General features: G+C 41.8%; 1 protein-coding gene across 4 annotated transcripts in view; it reads right to left on the bottom strand.

Annotated features, from left to right (window-relative positions):
• USP6NL (USP6 N-terminal like) overlaps positions 1 to 16,210 on the bottom strand; it is a 193,265-nt gene that overhangs the window by 166,690 nt on the left and 10,365 nt on the right. For 2 of the 4 annotated variants that reach the window (XM_049706144.1, XM_049706148.1), the window contains exon 1: positions 9,518 to 15,834. The exons of the other annotated variants lie outside the window; for them this stretch is intronic. The gene's annotated coding sequence lies outside the window, so the exon portion shown is untranslated. Of the gene's footprint in view, positions 1 to 9,517; positions 15,835 to 16,210 lie in introns of those variants that run through there. 4 annotated transcript variants of the gene reach the window in all.

The following is a 16,210-nucleotide window of genomic DNA, read 5'->3' as shown; positions in this document are numbered from 1 at the left end:
TATTCTGTCTCCCCATTTTGGATGGAAACTCCATGAAGACAAGACTTTTTCTTTTGATAACTGCTATATCTCAATGCTTAGAACAATGTCTGGCATAGAGTAGATCCTCTGTAAAGATTGTTTTTTAATTTTTTGTTTTGATAAAAATCTCAAATGTATAGCAAATTTGAAAAAAAAGTACAAAGAACTCTTGTATATGCTTCACTCAAATTCACTGTTTTTAACATTTTACATTTATTTTCTCATTATCAGTCACACGCATACACACACACACACACACACACACCCATTTTGAACCATTTGAGAATAACGTATAAATATCATGTTCCTTTACTTTCAAATACTTAAATGTGAATTTTCTAAGAATAAGAACATTCTTTAACATAATCACAGGACAATTATCAAAATCAAGAAACAATGTGCTATTGAATATACAGTTCATATTGAAATTTTATCAATGATCTCAATAATGTCTCATAGCAAAATTTTCCCTAACTCAGGATTCAGTCCATAACCACACCTTGCACTTAGCACATCTGTCTCTTTAATCTGACGTAGTTCCTTAGTCTTTCTTTATCTTTTGTAACGTTAACATTTTTTTAAGACTACAGGCTTGTTATTTTGTAGACAGATCTCTCAATTCAGATGAGCTTGGTGTTTTGCCATGACTAAATTCAGATGATAAGAATACATATATAAATTGTTATTATCAAAAAAGGTTGTTCTCAAAGTAGAGGGGTCTGACCCCACACAAGTAGCTCCTCCTGGGATTCACAGACCCTATTGCACCCCCTCTCTTACAATATCTAAACTCTAACCCTGAGGAGCTGACACATTCCCTGGTGGCCCCTAAGTTCCTTACTTTCCAGCTCCTGATCTAGTTCCATGTACAAGGCCAGAGCTCCCAATCCCATTGGCCAGCAGCTCCTGCCTATAGAACTTCACACTTTTATGGTGAAATCGAGAAAGAAATTCCCCCTCTGCAGCCCACTGGGTTTTAAGTCATAATACTGACAGGAGGCCAGGGAAACAGTCCCCATCTTGGGTGAAGACCAGAAAATTGTCACACAGAGATTAGCTATTGCCCTGAGATTCCCTTCAGTATAAGCATGTGGGTCACATGCCTATAGTCATATAACCAATGCAGAAACAGAGACAAAAGTCCCCAGGACAACTTCTGATTTCAAGAGAAAAGAAACCCTCAATGATGTATCCAATGAGAGTTTTCTGTTTTTCAAAAGAAAACATAAACTTTTTTTTCCCAGAGGCTAGAATGCTCCAACATAGGAAGTTAAAAAGTGTATGAAAAAGCATATGTGTACCCACATGCCATAAACACTGCTTATCTGGCAAAATGTCATTGATTAAATAGGTCCATTTGTTTTATATAACACTGAGACATCAATTAGCTGTTCATTAACAGGGAAAGTGTTCTAAATTTTAGTTGGATGTTAGCTGAGAGCTCACTGAAAATGGTCTGAGTCAAAGACAGCTGGTCATCACATGCTGTTCATTCCCCACTTCCTCCTTCCGTACACTGTTGGGGTAACACTATACCCAGTTGAAACAACACATTTTCCAACCCTCCTTACAATTGGAGTAGCCTATGTAAAGCATGCAGAAATCATTGACTCAGGCTTCAGCTTACTCTGTTCTTTCCCCATCTCCTTCCTTCCTACCAGAAATCCAGATAGCAATACATTGATAAGTTCTACAGCAGCCATATTGTGTCTCCAAGGAGGACGTTTATGACACTGGCACCATACTTCCCTGGACCTGCCTACTTTGTTTTTTATAATATGTGAGAGAAAATAACATTTTATCTTGTCTAAGCAACTGTTACTTGAATTTTTATACCTATACTTAATTTATAGAACAGCTGAGTATAGACCTTTAATGCACATTTCTCATGAATTTGAATGTTTATGTCATATTTGCTACCATAGGGAAGAACATATTTTTGGAACTAAACAAATGTATGGGAGAAATTAAGGCGATGAAAACTACATTTTAAGAGTAACGCTCACGCTTCACATAGTTTGGTTGTAAATTTTATTGTATAACTACCAGAATGCCTTTGTGCAAAAGTTTTTCTCAGTGATTCTAATTTTTCTACAGATATTCACCTTTTTTCTAAAACTGTTTCCCCCTGAAAATACCTGTGGCTTTTCTTGGTTATAAAACAATGTACCAAACATGCTACAGTGGATGAAACTTGAGGACATAATGCTAAGTGAAATAAGCCACTCACAAATACAGCATGATTCCACCTATATGAATGAAGTACCTAGAGAAGTCAAATCCACAGAAGTGGAAAGTAGAATGGTGGCTGGCAGGGGCTGGGGGCTGGAGGTGCTGTTGTTTAATTGGTATGAAGTTTCAGTTTTGCAAGATGAAAATGTTCTGGAGATTGGTTGCACAACAATATAAATATACTTAACGCTACTGAAATGTATGTACACTCAAAAATGGTTAAGATGACAAATCTTATGTTTTTGACCACAATTAAATTTTTTAAATTTAAAAACCTATATGCCTCCCTCTCCTGAATTTTCTCCCCGCTCTTTATCTCCCCTCCATCTGCTTTGTAGACTATTTGTCCTCTGCCCATTTTTTTTTTTTTTTTTTTTTTTTTTTTTTTGCGGTACGCGGGCCTCTCACTGTTGTGGCCTCTCCCGTTGCGGAGCACAGGCTCCGGACGCGCAGGCTCAGCGGCCATGGCTCACGGGCCCAGCCGCACCGCGGCATGTGGGATCCTCCCGGATCGGGGCACGAACCCGTGTCCCCTGCATCAGCAGGCGGACTCTCAACCACTGCGCCGCCAGGGAAGCCCATGACGAATTCTTTAACTTTCTCAGATTTCCCTGACAAGTTCAAGTTGGATGCCTCTCCCACAAGCCCCCCAACAGAACCCAGTACGTTCTTATCATAGCACTTATCACACTGTAGTCTTATTTTCTATTACACGTTTCTCACCCTATCCTCAACACCCCTCACCCTAGCACCGAATTTTTGCCCCCGCTGGAATATAAGCTCCATTGAGGCAGGAAGTAGGTCTGCCTTGTTCACTGTTGCATCGTCAATACCGCACACAAAGCTTGAACAAATATCAGGAACCCGACAACTTTTTCTTAAAAGAATGAATGGATGATTGAATGAGGGAGTTGATATGCTAGACGCAGGGTGTAACAGCTCCAAATAGGATTGAACTTTTCCATTCTAAGGACAGTGAGGCTAATAAGAATAAATACAGGGTGATGTCAGCAGAAATGGTGTGGGGTAAAGACCTATGAAAATGCTTCCTTCCAAAAGAGCAATGAGAGAATTGGCAAAAACTGACAGAATCAGCATTTTCAAAACTCTGGAAATTAATCCAAGGCTTACAGCCATCTGGGAAGTGTTTAATCAAGAAAAATTGCAGAATTCTGCTCAGAATGTTTTAACATTCTTGAGGTGTTTTAACTTTTCCTGTTTCAATCCCCTCTCTACAGCTCCATGGTAGCCTTAAAAAAAAAACAACCCAGCAGCCAGAGAGCCACTGAAAAGGGGAGAATAGGGTCGGAGCTCCTTCAACACCTCATTACCAGAGAATTGTCATTATTTGACCAGTCTGGCCGACCTAGAAGACTCCACTTGCAAGGCTGTCTTTGATATGACTCGGAGCTCACCCAGTGAGAACAGCCTTTTCCCTGGGCCATTTGTCAAAAACACTTAGAGGCAACTGTTTAATGTTGCAGCTCCCTGAGACTGAGGATAACAGCTGGAGGCAAAAGGTAGGCTAACGAGGATGCTCACGAGGAAGAGCTGGTGAAGCTTCGTTTATTTCCATTTGTCCTCTCTTAGAATGCAGTAAAGTCTCTTTGAAAATGCCATCTTGTCTCAACTCGGTGAAGACGGGGTTTTTTACATTGGGGGTAGGACGTTCATAGAGAAAGCATCTGTGGCCATGGTGGTGACAGTGGTCATCACAGTAGAGATTCTCAAGGGAAAGTGAAAGGCCCATGTTTCGAGGGAGGGTGTTTGGTCCTGCTGCCTCTTCCGCCCCCAGACACCTAAGCCTTCCCCTCTGATACTTCCCAAGTCAAGAATACGGGGTTTGTGACTTCACTTCTAAGCAGGGATGATTCCCTTACTGTCTCTACAAGAAACTCTGAGACTTAAATGTATCAGCCTGGAAATAGGTTAAGACAGGAATCTGAGCAGTACCCTAGTCGGGATACCAGGCTCACCTGAGGGTGGGGTCCTGAGAGGCTAAGATACAGCCTAAGTGGGTCATAGTAGTGAGTGGGTGAATAACGTGGTGGAGACTAGTGCACGTTCATCAGCCTTGCCTCTACATGGACTCACATTCCATTTCCAGCCACTCTGCAGTTACATGTGGTCACATAAATGCACTCTCCTATAAGTGTGCAGAGGTGATGCTCATCTCCTGCAGTCGCGGCCCACAGAAACCTCCCACAGGCAATTCTCTATTCTAGTTTCCCTTTCCAGAGCAACTCTGGAAGCCACGCATGGAAGATGACATGGATCGAATGAGCTTGGGTCCCAGTAGGAATACCCAATTGGGTTTTGACTTCATGAGAAACAAAACCTTATTGTGTTAAGCCACTGAGACTTGGGAGTTCATTTATTGAAGCAGCTCACTTGACCTTACAATAAATACCTTTTATTATTATTATTATTGAATTTGGTCTGCCACTATTTTCCTTAGAATTTTTTAAAATTTATTTTGTTGAAGTATAGTTGATTTAAAATGTTGCATTAATTTCTACTGTACAGCAAAGTGATTCAGTTATACATATATATACATTCTTTTTCATTTTCTTTTCCATTATGGTTTATCACAGGATAGTGAATATAGTTCCCTGGGCTATGCAGTAGGACCTCATTGTTAAATACCTTTATTATGATAATACATTCCTTTATAAGGACCAAGGAGATAACAAAAAGATGCCTGAGGAAGCTGGACAGGAGGACCGCAGTCAGCTAGAATGATGTTCCGAAGCTGCTGTCGGGGCCTCACAGCAGAATCCTCTCCTCTGCATCCTCTCAAGCTTGCACCCTTCATCTCACTTTCTATTCATAGCCAAGTTTCTAGGAACAGCAGTCTGCATGTGTTTCCTCCACTTCCTCACCTCCCACTCATTCCTCCTTCCATAAAATCTAGATCTTGCCCCACACTCTGCTGAAACTGCACCTATGACCTACCTCCTAGCTGTCAGATGCAACCAAATACTTTTCAGTCCTTATGGAGTGGCTTTGAATATGCAATAACACACAGACTTAAAGAAATGTTCTATTTATATGTTTCCCCCTCTAAAAATTAATCTGTTTCTAAGCTCCCTTTCCCACTAGGTAGGGAAGAAATCCAATCTCTGCCATTATTGGGGTTCCCTTCCTGGGATCTGGGTCATGCAAGATTCCAAAGGGTTTTACACAGCACACAACACTGGGGGTGGGATCTTTGGTTCCCAAGAGTCTGGAGTGACCTGCTTCTTGTCCATCCCCTATGCTTCCATCGGGGATGAATAGCTCCCCTGCTTCTGTTCTAAGCCGGGCACAGGGGGTGCTGTCTAGACTAGATAACCTCGTTCCCCCCTAGGTGGACACTGCCCCTGCCCCATGCCCCGGGTTCCTAAGGGGGAAGGCCTTGGGCCCCACTGCTCTGAGTCCATTCCCAATCCCTTAGGTCACTGTCCTCACTAAACAGTCCATTCTCAATTTTGCAGTATCCTTGGAGCGCTTCCTCTGCTCTCAAACAATTCAACTCCTTGTGAGCCCCTCAGGGGACAAGGAAATCCTTGATCTCCAAACTCAAAATCCCCCTTGGGCAGAGGGAGGGTGAACTGTCTCCCAGGGATCTGTGTTCTCATGAACTGAAGCCTCAGTAGATTATCTCGTGGCACTTGCCTTGCTCCAGCTCTCTAAGGCCTAGAACAAACTCTCTCCTCCAAAGTCTCTCCTCCTTTGAATTTTGTGACCGTGCTCACTGAGTTTTTTTTCTTTCTCTCTGACTATTCTTTCTTAGTCCTCTTTGTTCTGCCCATCCCTAAATCAATGTGTTTTTTTCCTTTTTTTCTTCCTAAAAGTATTTTGAAAGATTATACACTCTCCCTGTACCTTTTTAAGTTGGCATATTAAAAAATGTTATCTGAAGTCTAAATAGCTACAAGAATGAGTTTTCTAATACAGTGTAAATATGAATATTTTCAAATGAAACTGTTATATGATTCTTCTAAATAAATCTAATGGAATCTACGAAGCACGGTGATTTGTTATAACCCACTAGCGTCATATTTTAAAATATTTGAACAACCTCTTTTTTAACAGATGGCATTTTATATGGTTTCTTTCCCCCTGTAATATCACATTTCCTTTCCCACCGAATTTTTCCTTAATACAGTTTACACTTTACAGCCTTTTATTGACCACTTTCTTACTTGTACAGATGAGGAAACTAAGACTCTGTGAGGTGAAGTGAAAAGTCAAGTATATTCAGAAAAACATGAAGGAAATAAAAGATTTATTCTCTGCCTTGACTTGGTTGGAGAGAAGTTACTTAAATAAAGATATTAAAAATCAACACAAGCCTGTACATGCAAGTAACCAAACTATTACTCAGGCAGATGGTACAAAGGATAATTTTCCACTAGTATTAATTTAAAAAGTAGTATAGATTTATAATCTACATTAAGGTACCATATTTCATTTCCTCATGGAAATACGAAAAAATCAAAATTGGTTGCTGGAAAATAAATTCATTAACCTACAGTATCTAAGACCCCAATTTGATTAAGAACTATCAATGATTAAATGGTTGTTTAGCCAGAAACAGAGGTGAGATGTGTCATTTCCTTGGCTTCCTTCCAACAATTTAATTCCATACAAAGGAAAAAAGTAAGGTTTTCCCATGCTTTTATTGTGTTTTTGACATAGTCATTCACTGAATGTACATTTCCTGTCCTGAGTAAGGGGTTTGTGGATTGTGGGGAAAAACAACATCTCTGACTCTACAGGTCTTGAACAAGTATTGTTTGTAACAAACCCCGGCGAAAAGGGCATCTGGGGAGTCCTTTGAGTTTTTGTTCAACCAGACTATGCGATTTTCTATTTTCCTATGATGGTGGTCAAGGGACTTCCCTGGTGGCACAGTGGTTAAGAATCCGCCTGCCAACACAGAGAACACGGGTTCAATCCCTGGTCGGGAAAGATCCCACATGCCGCGGAGCAACTAAGCCCATGTGCCACAACTACTGAGCCTGAGCTCTAGAGCCCACGAGCCACAACTACTGAGCCCGGGTGCCGTAACTACTGAAGCCCGTGCACCTAGAGCCCGTGCTCCAAAACAAGAAGCCACCACAATGAGAACCCGCGCACCGCAACGAATAGTAGCCCCCACTTGCCGCAGCTAGAGAAAGCCCGTGTGCGGCAACAAAGACCCAATGCAGCCATAAATAAATAAATTGGTGGTGGTGGTGGTGGTGGTGGTGGTCAAGCAATGATCAACCAAGCCTTTAAAACTGTACTTCTTTTCTCTCTCTCTTTTTTTTTCTTTTGTTGTTTCCCTATCTCTTGTCTTTGGATCTTATTTGTCATTGGCTAAGATGTCTGTACTGTTTTTTTTTTTTTTTCTTTACTTTTTGGCCACACCACACGGCATGCGGGCTCTTAGTTCCCTGACCAGGGATTGAACCTGCACCCGCTGCATTGGGAGCACAGAGTCTTAACTGCTGGACTGCCAGGGAAGTCCCTGTACTGTTTATCTTTACTGTTTTATCTTCACAGATAAATCAAACTTTCAGTTTCCTTAGTCATATTTATTACTCTCATTTTCATCTCATTGTTTGTACCTTTTTGGACTTTGGATACATAACACCAAGCTTTCGTTTGTTGATAATGAGTGAAGTCTACTCTATTAGCATGTGTTTTATCTGGCAAAGACCTACAGAGGTAAGAATGCAGCCAGTCAATGAATACGGGGAGGTGTACTGGGAGCAAAGGAGTAGATGCACTCCAGTCCAACCTACATAAAGTCATACTCCTTACTTGAGATCTTTGACTCCACTTTGAAATCGGAAATGATGGAGGAAGCACAGTTTCCATTTTATAGGAGCCAAAGGGAAACTGAGGGTTTCCAGGATGTTCTGAGTTTAAGTGTCCCCAATTCCATCTCTGGACTTGGAGCGGCTTCCAATGTTTCCAGACCAGCTGGTGATGGGTCCTTTGGGGACTGTGGAGTTCACAGGGCTGAAGGGGCTGAGATGTGAAATACGCTCCATGGCAACGTCCCCATTTCTGTTACACTGCCAACCTCAGTGGCACCCAAAGTACACAGGACATTACCAATATCACTGAATATAATAATCTAGAACATTCTATAATCACAAAACTAATGTTTTTTGTAAAAAATTCAAACAGAACAGTGTTTTGGAGAACAAAAGTCAAAGTTCCACTTCACACAGCTCCTTCCTGCAGAGAAATTTACTGATAAGAATTTGAGGTGAATCAGTCCATATCTTATCTATTTACATGCATTTACATACATGTGCACACACACACAGCATACTGTTTTTAAAACCTGAACAGTATACCATTTATATTATTCTGTGATTTAGATTTTCATTTAACAATACACTTTAGAGTTCATTTTATGCCGTTATATATAGACTGACTTCATTTTTGTTAGGAGTTGTGTAATATTTCGGATGTACTACAACTTATTTGACTAATCTTCTATTGGTGGACATTTAGGTTATTGGCAGTGTCTGGGTATTGCAAACAAAGGGGCAAGAGACATCCTTGTACATAATTTTGTGCACATCTGCCAGGATTTCTGCAGGATAGATTCAAAGAAGAATCATTGGGCTATTGGATACCTGCATTTCAATGTGCGTAGAATTAGACAGCAATTTATGGACACCTTTTCTTTTTGACCTTACGCTTTTAACTTGCAAAAGACAATCATACGTATTTCAAGCTGGGAGAGATCATGCCAATATTGGGAGAGGTCTGATCTCCACAGTGGGGGTATGTCTAAGTCCATTAATGTTGCTTTAACAAAAATACCATAGACTGTATGACTTAAGCACTAAACAATTATTTCTCACAGCTATGGAGGCTGGGAAGTCCAAGATCAAGGCACTGGCAGATTCAGTGTCTGGTGAGAGCCAGCTTCCTGGTTCATAGACAGCTGTCTTCTCCCTGTGTCCTCACATGGCAGGAGGAGTGAGGGAGCTCTCTGGGGTCCCTTTTTAAGGGCACTAATTCCACTTATGGAGGGCTCCACCCTCATGAGCTAATCACCTTCCAAAGGCCCCACCTCCAAATACCATCACATTGGGGATTAGGTTCCAATGCATGAATTTTGGGGAGCAGGACTGTCCCACAGACTGCAGAATGCTTAGCATCCTGACTCTGCTGATTAAAAGCCAGTAGCATCCTGTATTAGTTATCAATTGCTGCAAAACAAATTATTCCCAACTTAGCATCCTAAAACAATAACCATTTATTATCTCACAGTTTCTGTAGGTCAAGAATCTGGCAGCAGCTTAGCTGGATGGTCCAGGCTCAGGGTCTCTCACGAGCCTGCCGTCAAGGTATGAGCTGGGGCTGCAGTCCTCTGAGACCTGACTGGGTCTGGAGGGCTGGCTTCCAACTTCACGCATCTGGCTGGTTTGCAGAAGGCTTCAGTTCCGCATCATGTGGCCTCTCCACAGGGCTGCTCACAGCAGGGCTTTCCACAGAGCAAATGGTGAGAGAGAGAGAGACAGAGAAAAGGAGCGGGAGAGGGAGAGAGAGAGAAACAGAGAGAAAGGGAGGGGGAGGTGTGGGAGAAGGAGCCCAAGACGGAAGCTGCGGTGCCTTTTCTAACCTTATCTCGAATGGCTGGCCCTCACTTTTGAAGACTTCTATGGGTCACACAGACCAACCTTGATGCAATATTGGGGAGGAGGGGTCTACAGCGGTGGGAACCGCAGAATTAGGGGTCATTGGGGGCCCTCTGGGAAGACGGCTACCATATATCTATCACCACTGTGAGAGCAGAAGCATCTCATACATCCCCTCAACCTCCCTCCCCTCCCCCAGTTAAGCACAATCACCCCATTTTATGGTGAGGAAACTGAGGCGAGAGAGAGGGGGTGACTAGCAGATACTGTAGAGCTCATTAGCAGAGCTCATCAGCACCACCTCTGCACCACACTGCCTCGCACTAAACGCATTTGCAGATAATCTTTGGAAATCATTTGTGTTTTAGCTGTACTTCTCAGTTAAAAAAAAAGAAATTATGATAATAATCATGTATTTAAGTTAACAGCAGATTTTTTCCCCCTTGATTTCAGTATTTCTTCATCCTGAAAAAAGTAAGCTTCCAATTTAAAACTCCTCTCCAATTTTTCTCAAGTGTGGTTAAGACTCAGCCTGGTACTATAGTTTTTAATATTTTCCAAACAGGAACTAAATACTTTTCTTGTATGCCAAAGAACTGCTAATCTTGCAAAGGGCTCTTTAACTGGGGTGGGAGAAGCTGGGAAGATGTGAACAGTGATGATACGTCCAGGGTTTCAGAGCCATTTCTCATTTAATCCTCCTAACAATCCAGGAGGTGAGCATTATTGTTCCTCATCTGCCAGCAGAGGAAACTCATGCTCAAAAAGATCAGGCAATAGCTAAGTGACAGCCAGGATGGAACCAGGTCTGCTTGAACGTAACCTCTGCTCCTGCAGTGATTAGGACTGAATTCTTCATACTAACAACAGCAATGAAAAAGAACAGAAATTAGTTCTTTAAGAAAGACTAAAAGGAGAAGCTCCAAAGAAAACCGAAAGAATTATCATCCTCAAAGATGAAGGAAATAATCATTTTAACCCCCAGGAATGGACTGTGTACCAAAGCCTTTCCCCAAATTGATAATGAAATTTACAAAAAGATGTGATGAGTAAGTGACACTGGGTTTTTGGACAGTTGGGGGACAGGTGCACTAACTTGACACAAACACAGCAGGACATCACATCGTAAACATCTAGAACCAGCAATAACCTGGGTACAGACTCTACATAGTCCTAAGAGCCAACGCCCGCCCTCAGCTTGGTAGGTCCAGACCTATCAGACCTCTGAGCCTTACTTACCTAATCTACCAGCATTTTAAGTTCCACATTTATCCTAGCCCTGCTAAGTGTCAAAAACTGATAATAACTACTATCATTGAACACCAACTGTGGATCAGGCAGTTTTAGGCATTTTAGTTACATGACCTCATTTAATCATCATAACACTTCTCTACAGATGAGAAAACCAAGTGATTGAGTAACTTACCAATGTCAAAGCTCGTAAGACCATCACCAGATTCAGAGTTGTCTAACTCCTACTCCCATGCTTCTGGTACACTGACTCCCATAAAGGCTTTGACATGGAAAGGTTGGTGTGAACATTCTTTTGACAGTATTAACACCTTATTTTGAGCAATGGTGAATTAGTATCTCTCTCCTTTCTCCCCCCTCCCTTGCTTCCCTCCACCACGCAATTTTAGTTGGCTATATATTTTTTAGTTCTTTTCTTTATATGGTGAAGTATTTGTAGGCCATCGGAAGCCATGCTATAGAGATGAAAGTACTGTAGTAGTTTGATTGGGGAAAAATGGTGGGAGAATTAAGTCATCAAAATACACATGGTGGTGTAAGCATACAGAACTCAAAAGAGTGTGTCCCAGAGCTCAGCTCCATGCTCACATGGCAAGTGATTTAGAGTAAGAAGTCCATGATGAAAACACACACTAGCTTACAACAGATCATTAGTGGGTACAGTGAACAATCTGTGAATAAACTTTGTTAACTGATATTTTTGCCATCATATTTGAGATGCACCATTAGACGGTCTCTTCTAAATAATGGATAGGGGATATAAAATAAATTCTGTCCACAAGGAAAAATATCACCAGAGATCATGACAATTACTCAAATGATGGGAAATACACTCAAAATCAAAATAACCAAACCAGCAAGTGAAATCTCAACCACATAAATAGATTTTCTACTATTAACGTCAATAGCAGTGATTTTATTTCAGCAAAACAGCACCGTCTGTCAAACCGAATGCCAATTTCTATTTTTATGAGTTTTGTAGTTTTGTTAGTACTTAATATGTTTTGATTTTATAATTGTATAAGAGCTATAAACATAGGTTTATAGCTGGTTTTAAATATTTAAATGTATGCATTATCAAAAATCTTTCTGTTATGAATGACAAAAACCCAGATCGACCTGATTGTGTTCATTCTTCATATCCGGGCTGTAATCAGTGTCTTGGTCTAAAATTTTATAGCCATCTCATTTTATAGCCATCTCCCCTACCTCACAATGAAATATAGGCATTACCCAAGATTCTGTCCTCTATCCTCTTTTCTTTCATTTGGGGGGATTCATCCACTCATGCAGCTATGATTGTGAAATGACATCCCTAATCTCTACATTACCATCCATCATCTCTTCAAACCCACATTTCTGACTGCCCAGTGGACCTCTCCATTTCCTGTTTAACGTAACACTAAGAGATTCTCCCTGTCTGTCCCTCTCCCTGTCTCTGCCTCTCCTTTTCTCTCCTTTTTTTTTAAAGTAAGATTTTTTTTTTTTTTTTCTGTACGCAGGCCCCTTACTGTTGTGGCCTCTCCCGTTGCGGAGCACAGGCTCCGGACGCGCAGGCTCAGCAGCCATGGCTCACAGGCCCAGCCGCTCTGCAGCATGTGGGATCTTCCCGAACCGGGGCACGAACCCGTGTCCCCTGCATCGGCAGGCGGACCCTCAACTACTGCGCCACCAGGGAAGCCCTAAAGTAAGATATTTCAACTATAATCAATTAAAACCATTGTCTCTTTCCTCTTGGATTTTCTCTCCATCCTCCTTCCCCTTGCACAGATACCACCGGAATGGCTATGGCATTTTGGGTTCTAGCCAAAGGGAAGTTGAGTTAGGGATGCATTTTATTGGGTTTGGTGGGATATATCCATGTGGTTCACAGTCACTTGGGTGTACGCTTGTTGCTAGCCACCCTGGTGCAGGAATAGCTTTCAGGAATATTCCTTACTGTCCATTAGGCTGATTCACCTAGAAAGCATGTCATGATGTGACATGTGTCCTACTGCACTCAGTCCTGAAAGGATACTGGTAGTGAAAGAAAAACAAGTTTGAAATTTGCAATCTGTTCTCAATGAACCCCAGTCAGAAAAGAAGTCCTCTGCTTCTGACTCCTGAATAGTTAGGAGGACTCAATAACGCAGCAGAGACCCTTCTAGATGCACTGCTTCTTTTTTTCTTTTTTTGGTGGGAATTGTATAAAATAGAAAGATCATAAATTCTGTACATATAGGACACAAACTGGAATAGAACTACAAACAGCAAGTACATCTGTAACAGCTCATATGTGACAAAAAGCTATCTCTATTTCCAGAATTAAAATCTATAAAATAAAATGAGATAATCTACAAAATAAGATAATAAGAAAATCTATGAAGACTGTTTTGCCTCGTACAAGATCTTATTTGATCTCTGTTGCATAAGTAAGAGGGTATATTCTCCCCAGTTTTCCAATAAGACCCAAAGAAGTTGTCCGAGCCTGAACTGGCACTAGACTTCCTGCTTTCTCACGGCACAGAAGGAACCTCAGCCCTTGACTAGCTGGTCTACCGGTCTGGTCCTGGCTCTTGTTAGCCCGCACTGGGAACAGGTGCCCATCTCACACCACTGTCTGCTGTCAGCTCTGCTCTGCTCACCATGACTATGCTGGGCACACAGACTGGGAGGCACGTGAATGATGCTGAAGTACCAGGTGGCACGTCTGCTGCCTCAGGGTCCTGCCAACCAACCTAGAGAGTCTTTCTGCCCTTGATGTGCTACCGTGTTCCTCCTTGAGAGATGACTTTAGCTAGGAAAACTTTTTCCCCCAAGTTTTTATTTTAAAAATATCTCTCCTATAGCCAAGGGAAAGAATAGTATAAGAATAGCTGTATACTCATCACCCAGATTCAAACAGTCGTTAGCATTTTGTCACCTTTGCCCTCTCTCTCCCTCTTCCCCCTCCCACTCCCCCTTCCTCTTTCCCTTTCCCTTTCTCTCTCCCTTTTGTTTGCAAATAAGTTGCAGACACTGGGGCATTAAGTCTTTTGCATGTAGCTTCTAAAAATAAAAACATTCTCCTCCATAACCAACACCATCATCACACTCAAGAAATTTCACATTGATACAATAGTATTATCTACAGTCCCAAATCCCAATTTCCAGAGTTGTCCCCTAAATGTCTCCCGTAGCTCTTTTTCAATCTAGGACAATCACTGGTCATACAATTCACTTGGTTCTCACGTCTCTTTACCCTCCTTTTATCTACAACAGCTCCCCCTGACTTTTTTCTTTCATGACATTTTTTTTAAGGGCTTAGGCCAGTTGCCTTGTAGAATGTCCCACAGTCCATATTTGTTTGTTTCTTCATGCTTAGATTCAGGTTAAACATTTTGAGCAAAATACTACACATGTACTTTTCATTGCATCACATTGAGAGATGCATGATAACATTGTCTCATTATCACTCATGCTAAGCTGATCACTTGGGTAAGATGGTTTCTGTCAGAGCTCTCTATCACAGAGGTATCTTTTCCCATTTGTAATTAATAAGTAATCTATTGGGTGATAAGGGGAGACTTTATAAATTGTGTGAATATCCTGTTTCCCAACAATCTTTAACCCAATGTTTTAGTATCATTATTACATTGGTGGTGGTAAAAATGGTAAATTTTCTAATTATATTATTCTGTCTACATTTATTGGCTGGCATTCCTCATAAAGTTTTCCCTTCTGTGCAAGGGAGTATAGTGATACTCATTTTCAGTATCACTATAAATTCATGGTGCTTTTTAAAAATAAATTTCTTTCTTTCTTTCTTTCATTTATTTATTTGGCTTTGTTGTGTCTTCGTTGCTGCACGTGGGCTTTCTCTCGTTGCGGCGAGCGGGAGCTACTCTTCCTTGCAGTGCGCGGGCTTCTCATTGTGGTGGCTTCTCTTGTTGTGGAGCATGGGCTCTAGAGTGCAGGCTTCAGTAGTTGTGGCACGTGGGCTTAGTTGCTCCGTGGCATGTGGGATCTTCCCGAACCGCATCTTGAACCGGTGTCCCCTGAGTTGGCAGGTGGATTCTTAACCACTGCGCCACCAGGGAAGTCTCAATCGGTTCTTCTTTAATTCTGTGTTTTATAATCCATTGTTATTACTATTCTTTTTTTGTGTGTGCTCAAATTGTCCCAAAATTCACCAGCAAGAGCCCCTTCAAGCTGGCTCTTCTGAACTTTTAACACATCTTCCGTTAATAGGGCCGGCTTCGTGGGCCTGTGACCCTGCTCTTACAAAGCCTTCTATGTGGTTCTCTCTTGACATTCTTAGTAGTTTTTCAACAAGAGGCTCTGCATTTTCATTTTGCACTGGGCCCTGCAAATTATGTAGCTGGTCCCACCCATTGATTTCTGGCACAAGAAGACATTCCAAACACATTATAGCTTCCCTGTCCCTGATTCACAGTCAGACAATTTATTCAAGGAGGCTTGTTCCTTTTAGAGGGAAATGGTATTTAGAAACCAAGATCTGAGTACTACTGTGTCTATTGGTCCTGGGGTGTCACTGCTTCAAGGCACGTTCAATGGTGAGAACTGCATGTAACAACTCCATTCAAACCTCTGCACCAAGAGACAACTAAACTCTAGCATGGCTTCAAACAGCATAAGGCCATGTCCGTAGGATGACCCCAGCCCCTCCCTTCAACACCTGCCTGGAAAACTCAACAGTGCCAGGAGAATTTACTGTTTGTTCCAGCCAACACCTGAGAACAGGCCCCTCACCAGCCTTTCTTAGTGCATTCACTAAAACTTGCCTACAGTTGTGAATCTTTACTCTGTCCCTTTGAGATGTGTATCTCCTACAACCCAAGAGTGTCATTTTCAAGGTCCTTTGAGATGTGTATCTCCTACAACCCAAGAGTGTCATTTTCAAGGTCCTAAAAGCCATTCCTCTGAAATGTAATCATCAAGAAGTATAGGTACCTCTGTTTCCTAATCTCTGTGGGGTGAAGAATTCTCACTTCCGTGATTGCCAGCTAACAGACACAGCTGACCTAATCACATCTACACTGGCCGACCCAGGGTAATTACTTACTTGAGCCCTGCTCTGTCCCGCTCCTGAC

The sequence above is a fragment of the Orcinus orca genome, chromosome 2 (genome assembly GCF_937001465.1).
Source record: "Orcinus orca chromosome 2, mOrcOrc1.1, whole genome shotgun sequence".
Classification (NCBI taxonomy): Eukaryota; Metazoa; Chordata; class Mammalia; order Artiodactyla; family Delphinidae; genus Orcinus; species Orcinus orca.
The sequence above is the reverse complement of the archived record's forward strand: the minus strand, read 5'-3'. Positions and strand labels throughout refer to the sequence as shown.